The sequence below is a fragment of the Anabrus simplex genome, chromosome 2 (assembly GCF_040414725.1).
Source record: "Anabrus simplex isolate iqAnaSimp1 chromosome 2, ASM4041472v1, whole genome shotgun sequence".
In the NCBI taxonomy this organism is placed as follows: domain Eukaryota; kingdom Metazoa; phylum Arthropoda; class Insecta; order Orthoptera; family Tettigoniidae; genus Anabrus; species Anabrus simplex.
The window spans coordinates 318,367,361-318,378,510 of record NC_090266.1 but is presented as its reverse complement, the minus strand read 5'-3'; positions in this window follow the sequence as shown (position 1 = coordinate 318,378,510).

Here is an 11,150-nt window from a genome sequence, read left to right as displayed (position 1 = left end):
GCAAATAAAGTCAGGCAACCCATAGTGTTCCTCGCATTATGGTACTAATCACAGGCAATCTCATGGTTCAAAATCCATTATCCCTTGGTTGCCCTTTTAGATGCCTCTTACAACAGGCAGGGGATACCATAGGTGTATTCCTCATTTGCATCCCCCACCCACAGGGGGTGAAAGTTATATGAAATATGTCTGTACTTCACGAGTGCGGCACACATGTGAAACATCTGCTAACGCTGGCAATTGTTAGTACTTACCAGTTCGTCTACAGTACCATGTCAACATTTCCTATTGTTGAAAAATGACTGGATTCACTCTATCTGAACGGAATCACCCCATTTTACGGTATGCAGGAGACTAAATATCGATCTGGAAGAGTCCAGTCATTAAGATGATGCTGGTTTCCACAAACTCACCACTGGCCATTTGGCTTACGTAAAGGGCTGGGATTTAGAGGGAGCAAATTATGTTGTGATTCAGCACAAACTGACGCTCTTGCTAATACACTGGAGGGCCACTATTAGTTGCAATACAAAACTTTTTGTTTGATCTCACTGGATAAGTAGGCCTATAGGTTTTATCAATTTAAGATATTTCCTGAGAAGATGCAAGTATTTGCAAGTTACATGGAGTGAACTATTGTATCAGCTGAATCTACTGTACTCAGAACTGCACTAAAATTTAGTTGAGTATGGTATTATTATCAATCAACACTTTCTTTTTTATATCTATTAGAAGGCCAAACTGATGAAGGAAGACTGCACTGATAAAGCCTTTTGTAGTACGTACTGGTTACCCCGAAGAGCCACTCAAAACTGCGTTTTAAATCTAAGTCAAGATATATATATTTCAAAGGTGCACATAGTGGATTACAAATGAGCCTATTGTGACAGCTCATTTTACTACAGATCTCATCAATAGGTGAATTATTAAAATAATACAAAGATAAATGAGAGAAAAAATGTTTATTAGGTTAAAGTAAATCCAACTGAATTTTGAAATGTTTGATGAATAACATTTTTAACACTCTGAAAATTTAATCTGATGGTCATGTTATTTACACACTAAGTTAACATACAAATTGTGATTGTAGACAATGAACATGAAAATCTTATTGAATAATAATAAAATTTCTGCAATTAATCTGTCACTTCAATGTTGAAGTCCTGTTATTAGTGACTCAGGTTGTCATAGAAATAATGATAATATTTGTGCATGAAAGCTTTTAAGGTCTGTGGGCTCCTAAACTTTGATTCATCAATTTTTCAGGATTCACTACATAGATTAATATATTAACAGATTCATCTTTATTAATTCCCTTTCCGTGTTGCGGAGGAGGTTGTTAGTCGTCACCATGGTTAATTTTGTAGAAAACTTTAAATTCTTTATAATATTGATGACTGATGACTGTTGGACCTCCAGCAATTCTGCCAGGCCTGATTGAAAATAAGCTTTTGGACAGACTTATAAAATTCTTTAAAAATGTATAATCAAGATGATTGTGTATGGTCGGGCATCCTTTTTGTAATCCTAGCATCCCCCATTTCGCTGACTTAGTGTGCCAGCATGTATATGTGTGGAGAAAACAGCCATTCCAAAGTTGAATGGTCCCTTTTCCAAAATTATTTGTTTGATCTCAACATTATGTTTTGTTGATAAGTTTGATAAGGCCCTAGCCAATACCCTATTTCAATTTTGACAGGGACAGCCATCTGAGGTAAGTATAAACAATTTTATAATTAGAGTTCTGCGTGGATATACAAAACAATTATCCGCATCTGCACTTCCTTCATCCAGAACCCGCATCCATGAGAGGTTATCCACAGATATTGCAACTATTTAACTACATTACACCCGAGGTATTGAAATGGATAGATCTGTTAACATAATACAATAAGCTGGCAATTAACAAAATAGTTTTAAACCTAAAAACCCCAACCCAAAATTATAACATGAAACATTGTTTCAGAACTTATGAACAATGTTCTGAAGTATCTTATAAACATGGGCACCTTTTATATACATGGATGCTTATAAAGAACCTCCCCAGATATGTAAAAGGGCGTTTGTAAAGTCAAGTCGTACTATACCTGGAACAAACCCTTTTACATAATCTACTTTACTGTACACTATATTTATTTTCCAAGATGACATCAGTTCACAAACTGAGAGTGACCACGACAATCCTGAATCCTAAATGAAAGCCAAAGGTAGGCACTACTCTATAGAATATTATTTATTTAGCGTATGGCAACATATTGGAATATATCAATTATATCATAAAATAACTAGTGTGTTATTACAATTAGATATAAAACAGATGACCGTTGCTCACATCCGTACGAATTACCTCCTCATTGCCCTACATGTTATATAATACATAGGGAAAATACTTCTATGGGAGCCTCTTTGGCTCAGACGGCCGCGCGTCGGCCTCTCACCACTGGATACTGTGGTTCAAATCCCAGTCACTCCATGTGAGATTTGTGCTGGACAAAGCAGAGGCGGGACAGGTTTTTCTCCGGGTACACCGGTTTTCCCCATCATCATTCATTCCAGCAACACTCTCCAATATCATTTCATAGCATTTACCAGTCATTAACAAATCATTTTGGTAGTGGCGACCCCATCGTATTAATAGCCTATATATGATTCATTCATTACATCCCTGACCTGGTCAAAGACTGGAAAACAGGTTGTAGGTTTTCATTTTCAATACTTCTATAGAATAAAATGACCCACAACAATAGCACAAATCAGAATCTGTAAAATGCTATGACCTATGTATAATACATAACTTCCACTGACTGGAATCTTGTTTTGTAGTTTATATATTCAGTTAAGTACTGCATCCATAAGTCCATCACCTTCATTACAAAATAATATACTAGATAACTCAATTAGGCTACCTGAATACAGTAAGCCATTAAAAAAAAAAAGTGTTATTGAAGGAAAGAGAGGAATTATGGAGTTACATGGCTAGCATGGAAGATTACTTGTTCAGGAATATGATATCAACGAATGTGACAGTAAATTCTCCAGTTCCATCGTTGTAGATCTTTTTCACCTGAACCCAAATTGCTTCTCTGGTAACAGTGGATCCAATTTACTCATCACTCTCTTCGTTAGAATCCTCGTAAGGAGTTTCAAACCTGTTTGTTCCATCGCAATCCCTCTGTAAGCATTCGGGTCATCTGCATCTCTTTTCCCCTTATACAGCATCTGGATTGTTGCCTTCCTCCAGTCTGTTAGGACCCTTCCAGTTTCAAGATAACTGTTCAGTAAGGCACTCTACACTGGTAACATTTCCCTCACTGTCTCTCTTGGAGACTAAAAGACTGCTGTTATTTCCCACTTCCTAGTAAAGAGAGATTTTGCTCTGACCTTTATACTGCAAATTAACTCAGGATCATCCTCCTTTTCTTGCACTTCCTCGGATGTGCTTCGAAGAGGTGTTAGGAAGCCATCATCATCTAGCATTTTTTTTTTTTTTTTTTTGTCAATGGAACGTAAACAATTTCTCTTGATTCTTTTCGGTCAGAACTTCAAGAATTCTAGTCCAAACTAATTAATGGAGTCAAACATGCGAAATTTGCTATTCCATCGTGTAACTTCATCACCTTTCAAAGATTTTTCGAAATGATTTTTGTTACCTTCACATTTGTGTTTTATTATGTAATTGCACACTTTCTCATTACCATTGAAAACATTAGCAAATTTCTGCCACATCGAAGATTTATACTTTGTTTCGCGCATTAATGTATATTCCCCTTGTTTTATTTTACAGGATATTTGATTCATAATATGTTTATTTGAACCTGAACACTCATAAAAACATTCACTTAGAAATGGTCACCAAACCACTAGGCAACATTTACTGTGTTTGTCACGTAAGATAACATACAGACTTCACAAAAACTAGACTGCAAGTGGTTAATTAGGCCTACCTAGTGAAAGGTTGATTCTAGATGCAGGAGCAGATAAAAGTAACTATGGGTCAGTCACACCAGAACAATGTCATGTTGCACTTCTGGGCTTCAAGAGTATATAGCCTGGATACCAGACACCAGCCCCCCCCCCCCCCCCCCCACAAAGTGACAGGTTTATGAGGGATTTCTTCCTGCGACAACTACCGATATATTGAGCAGTTCTCTTTCGGAACCTTTGTTCCTTCCTTCCACTGATTACGGGCAGGAGCCAGATAAGCCTAAAGCAGCTTTACTGCTTTATGGTCTCTAGGCTATTTATATATAACCATTCTCCCATACCAATGTCAAGGGTCAGTCTCACCGCAAGCAAAAATATCTGCATGAAATATATGAAAGACTGACTTGTCAAAATTTCTAGATTATAATTGAGTAAAAAATCAATGACCAACATTATTTAGAAATTATCAAAAATATCAATGACCAACATTATTTAGAAATTATCAACAAAGTTATCCACACTGCCGTATAGTTTACATCTGACAAGATACTAACTTTGCAGATATCTGTATCTGTACAGGCCTCTACATAATCAAGATTTTTTTCTTGAGAAAATCGTTGATACACGACGTAAATTCATTGGAGGAAATTCCACCTTCACATTCATGCCACACAGAGATGCAGAGCCTTACTGTTTGAATATGAAATAATGCACCAACAATTTTTGGCTGTAATATTGTAATATAGTAAATGTTTTCAGAAGCAGAAAAAGTTGCTTGTTCTTCTGTCTGTACACTTCTTCCTTCTTGCTTATGGGACAATTATTCTCATCTTCTGATAAATTACCTTCTTTATAGGAAATACAAGTACCACAAGAAAACTGTCTCCCTTTTCAATATCTTACAGAACTTTTTCCTTTCCATGTGACCATTTCCAATCCCTCTGACCCATTCTTATACACTTTAGGGTTATCAACATCATTTTCATTTCCCCTTGTCCAGCTCCTGCCAGGTTGGGGTGGTGTTGGTGTACTATCACTCATTTTTAGGCTATTGTTACGATGGGGTCGCCACTCCCTAAGGCACTTCATGGATATGATCAACAGATTTAAAGCTAGATTCAACACAGACTCTGGTACTTGATGCTCTGCAGTAATAACTGGGCACCTTTGGAACTAAACCTAGCCATATTATTATTATTATTATTATTATTATTATTAAAGCGTCTTTATTGTGGCGAAGTTAGGGCTCCCGGCCCTTTCTTACACTTAACCACTACATGTATATACAATGTAATTTTTACATAAATTTAAACATATGAAATTTTTACAACCTAAAGTATAACTAAAGCAACTAAAGTATCACTAACTAAACTAAGGTGAGTAAAGTATAACTAAATTATATACAGGAACACATTGCAATAAACAACCATATTCACTCTCATTCATGCATCCCATTCACACTCAAAGACTGGAAGTGCTTGAAAGACGACGCTGGCAAAGGATTTTAAATTTTGTCTTAGATTTAGCTTCTCTGATGTCATTGGGGAGTTCATTCCACCAGCTCGTGGCGGTGATCGTGAACGATCTGTTGTAGGTTGCGGTTCGATGCACAGGAATTTCTAGCGTACAGCCTGACCAGGTATTGAACAGGTGTAGGGAACTAAGGTAGCGAAATCTGGTGGATAGGTAAGGAGGAGTGTTTTCAGAAAGCACTTGATACACCAAAGTAGTTGCATGGAGTCTACGTCTGCCATTCAGTCGTAACCAAGATAATTGTGTATAGAATGGGGATACATGGGCGTATGGTTGTATGTCGAATGCATACCTGATGCATGCATTTTGGGCACGTTGCAGTCTCATGCTTTGCTCGTTATTGATATCAATAAAAACTGTATCACAGTATTCGAGAATTGGAAACAAGAGTGACTGAATGAGCTTTATTTTCAAGGACCAAGGAAATATATTTTTAAACCGCTTCAGAGGATGCAGGCTTTGATATACCTTTTGGCACGCTTTCGTCACATGTTGCGACCAGTTCAATGTTTCGCTTATAGCCACACCAAGATTCATAACTGTTTCACAAAATGGAATAATGGTATTGTTTAGTGCTGCAGGAGGAATTTTGTATTGTTTTAAGACGTGTAAGTTTTTCGAAGTACCAATGATTATTGCTTGCGTTTTAAGAGGATTAATTTTGAGATTGTTACTCAATGCAAAATTACTTATGAGACTTAAATCAGCATTAACTTTTTCTACAGCACTCTGAATTTTATCAGTTCTTGAGTGGTAGTAGATCTGCAGATCATCAGCATAAAGATGATACTTGCAATGTGTAATCGATTTGGCAACATCATGTAAGTAAATTGCAAACAGCAATGGTCCAAGTACAGACCCTTGGAGGACACCGAGGGGTTTGTTAAGCCACTCAGATCTTCTATTATTTACTTTGACACACTGACGGCGATTTTTGAGGTACGAACTGAAAAAGTTTGTTGCCGTTTTGCTGAAATTTAATGAATCCAATTTTGAAAGTAGCAGTTGAGGAACAACAGTATCAAAAGCACTAGAAAAATCAAGTAGAACCAGTACAGTCACTTGTCGAGTGTCCATTGCCTGTCGGATATCATCAGTTACTTTCAGTAGGGCAGTCGTTGTGCTGTGTCCTTTCTTGAAACCAGATTGGTAAGGGTCGAGCAGTGAGAAGTTAGTCAAGTAAGTGAGGACTTGTTCGTGTACCAAGTGTTCTAGTACTTTGGAAAGGGGTGGGAGAATGGATATAGGGCGATAATCTGATGGTAAACTAGGAGAATTCTTCTTAGGAGTAGGAATGACGATACCGTGCTTCCACACAGTTGGTAATACTCCCTGTACGAGGCAATGATTAAATACATGCGTCAGAATAGGTAATATGGCACCAATAATATTTTTTATGAAAGATAATGGTATGTCGTCATTACCTGGAGCATCTGACTTGAGGGAGTAAATTACACACTTCACATCGTTCGCACCAACTTTTTTGAAAGTGAATTTTACTTGATTTACTCGGGAATGAACATTTATGGCGTTAGGTCATCAACTGGTCGATGATGATCATTATTATTATCATTATTAGTATAGTTTGCATCATAGTCCTTATTGTCAGTAATATCGTTAGTGTATGCTGCTTTTGTAAAATGAGAATTTAGATCAAGTGGTATATTGGGTGTCTGCATGGTCAGGCTACGACCTATACTCAACTGATGCAAATGTTTCCATATTAGTGCTGAATTTCGTCTGTTTGTTATCTCTTGAATATATTTGTACTTGCTGTTACGAATTAATTTCTTAACTTGATTTTGAAGAATACGGTAATTTTCGAAATCACTAGTGCTTTCAGTTCGCCTAAATCGCATATACCAAGCATCACGATTTGCCATGACCGACTTAATTTCATTTGTTAGCCAAGGAGACGAAGGGTGAGAAACTCGAATTTGCTTCTTCGGAGCGTGTTTGTCATACAGTCCTAATATTAAAGAGTTCAGTCTGTCAACTTTATCATCAATGTCATTAGTCAGTAGAATGTCATTCCACGGCAATTGATATGCTTCATTTCGTATTATCTTAGTATTAAAATGCTTGAAGTCCCTTCGCATTATGTACCTGGTTTTGTACTTTTTGTGCCTTGAGAGAGTAACATAAGTATATGAGATCGTGGGTCGAAATACCTGGTACAGCAAGCTGTCCATGTTTTACCACTTTCTGCGGATTGTTTGTTATAATAAGGTCAATCAGTGTGTGAGACGTGTGGTTTATTCTGTGAACATGGTTAGTCGCGTCTAGTGTCAGTATATTGTAATCCACGCCATGGAATAAGTTTTGTAAGTATGTTGATTCGTTACTTGTAACTAGGAGATTAGTATTGAAGTCACCAAGAATGATTATGTTTTCGTACAGCGGAGTTAACTTCGATAATGCCACTTCTAGGTCAGATATATGTCGTATGTCCGGCGCCTTGTATACCACTCTGATCAGCAGTTTTTGATTATTAACCAAGAGTTCAACAAACATGAATTCAGGTCAAAATGGAGTCTTAGGATCTGAGGTCATAATTATTTTACTTTTTAAGTTGCTACGGCAATATATAGCGCAACCGCCCCCTACACGATTTAAACGATCTAGGCAATGTAACGTCATGTTATTCAGCTTTACGAGATCAGGTTTGAGTGACTGCTGTAACCATGTCTCTGTTACACAAATACAATGCAAGTTACTGTTACTAAATAGAGCCTGTATTTCGTCGAAGTGACAAAGAAGCGATTGTGCATAGATATGACAACACTGAAAATATTGTTGGTGGGGAGCTAACCTTTCCTTAAGAATGTCTCCTGCCACGGCTGGTGAAGGGGAAGGTAAGGGTGAAGGCGGACGACAATGAAGAGGGATAGGGTCAATGACATCACGGACATGCTGTTCGGTATAAATAATTGACTCATTTACGTTAGCCATTGTCAACAGAAAAATTCAAACTACTCACCCTAGTTGTTTCATAAGCACCTCCAGAAATATTTACACAATCACTCTCGGACACACAATCACATTCAAATACACAAACATTATACGCTATTATATCACTAATTGTTTTTCCTAGTCAATCTCGTCGCTCACATAAGGCTTATTAATTGTGCCATGCTGCTAACAAACATTTTCTGACCATTGTCTTTCAAAACAACAATGCGGCCATCCTGTGTCCACACCCATCGGAGTCCGAAGTGATCACGTGCCCTGTTTAGAATAGTTTTTCTGATACCTGTCAGGGATTCAGTCAGTAGAAGGCCAGTTCCTTTTAACAGCTGCTTGGCCCTCCAAACTCTGTCCCGGTCATGATAACGCACAAATTTTATAATTATAGGGCGCTTACCCGAAGCAACAACCTGAGCTGTGGTTCGTTTTAGCACCCCTAAACGATGGCAACGATCTGTATCAGACATAGTTATATCTACATTTAACTTGCCCTTCATAGTGTTGATAACTTTATCGTAAACGTTCTCTGCCGGCTCCTCTGGAATACCATGCAGCACTAAGCAGTTCCGCCGGCTGTACTGTTCAGCTTCATCAAGCAGTTCGGCCTGTTGTTCCGAGGCGCTGTACAAGTTCCAAATCAGATTTCAGTTCTTTTTTAATGCATCCTGGCCCCTCTGATACGTTATTTGTCTTCCTTCATCAACAATATTGAATGATTAACCCTTAAATGCAGAATTTATTATTTCTTTCAAATATTATGGTTTTTCATTCCAAAAGCAATAAAAATATTTTTTTAAATATTTAACATTTGCTATAAGTTTCATTTTTGATCTGTACTGACACAAAATCATATTGAATAGATGGACTACTTAAAACCAAATCATACATAAAAATATTTATGTAAAAAATATTCTTTTATAATTTGGATCAGGCAAAATGTTAAAGATTTTGGAATGCTTTATGTACTGGTATATGCAAAGCTGTACCATTATTGTAGCTACTACCACATTTCAGTCTTACGGACGACCTTGCGCACGAATTCTCTTAAGTAAACAACATTTTAATTGTTTTACCTTAGCTGTTCGTTTACACCACTCCATCTGATTAGCGAGAAAGATCATAAAATAAAACATTGTTCATTTTTTGCTACACTAGCAATACCTAGAAGTTCATCTGCAAGGTAGAAGTAAATATACACTGTCAATTCGTAAAACAAATAAGCAAATAAATTCTCCTTTGCACATATACAATGCTGTGCATTTATGGGTTAATCCATACAGCAAAGGCACCATTTTTCCAAACTGGTGGTAGATAAGAAAATTCAACATACTCTAACTTTCATGCTATCTTCCCTGTGCAGGTAACACTCAAATCTTCTGGTTAATCGCCTTGTCTGTGCTGCTTGCCCTTCTTATAAGTGTAGGTGTACATGCCAAAAAACTAATTTATAAACTATTTTTTCTCGACCTGCATATTAATTAACAACAACTTCTCATGAATTTTTCTACCTGCAGTTTCATTGATCTTGCTGCATTTGAAACCTCAAGGAGATACAGTTTTGTCTTCTTTGTGTTGGTATGTTTTTCCTCAGATCTTTCTCTCTCAATGTTTTTATTACCTACTCCCTTAATTCTTTGATACCGTTTTTCATGTAACTTCAGATCCCTATTACCTCATGTCTTTCTCTGACATTCATTAACCTTATTTGCAGTGATATCTATTGCTATTTGTTTTACGTCGCACCGACACAGATAAGTCTTATAGCGATGATGGGATAGGAAAGGCCTAGGAATGGAAAGGAAGCGGCCGTGGCCTTAATTAAGGTACAGCCCCAGCATGTGCTTGGTGTGAAAATGGAAAAACCACGGAAAACCATCTTCAGGGCTGCCGAGAGTGGGGTTCGAACCCAATATCTCCCGAATACTGGATACTGGCCGCACTTAAGCGACTGCAGCTATCGAGCTTGGTAACACAGTGATATCAGTTGTATGCCTAGTTGCTGAATCACTAGTATCAACCTCAACATCCTCCAAATCCTGAATTTTCTATACATCTCCTTCCACCATAGATACATCATCATTGTTATTTAAATATTCAAAATCCTTTAAATCTGCTCCCCTGATTTCTAAACTATTTCCTGAAAAAAAAAAAATTTCTAAATTATATACTTCATGCACAAGAATTATTTGAACCATCTCCTGGTGCATCTTCATTGACAATGATAGTGCTCACAACTGGTAAATTTAATTCACTGATGCATCTTTCTTCCAAATCTATGGGCAATATTATGCAGCCTTGATCTACGGAAAGAGAATAACAAACAGGCTTATGTTTTATGAAGCCTCTTTATAAATGTTACAGCAATAAATGCATTTTTCTACACTATCTAATATGTTTAGGTAAATTTAACTTACTACTTGTATGAAATTTCCTGATGAACACAACATTCATTTCTTTCTACCACTTTCTTCTCTTTCTGTAACAGCACACAAAGCTCATTTCACCAACTTAATTCCTCTGTTATCCACAGCAAACTACTATGATATTATGTTTATGTCATACAGTAGCAAGTTCCTCATTATAGAAAGTCATATTACTGGCTCATAATGTTGAGACATTTATTACTGCTTAGTGCGGCATGACTTGGCATGCGGTCCAAAAGCCGCAAAAGATGCAATCTAAATCAGTTATGTGTTTGCAAGAATACAGTTTGCTGCACCTTTTAA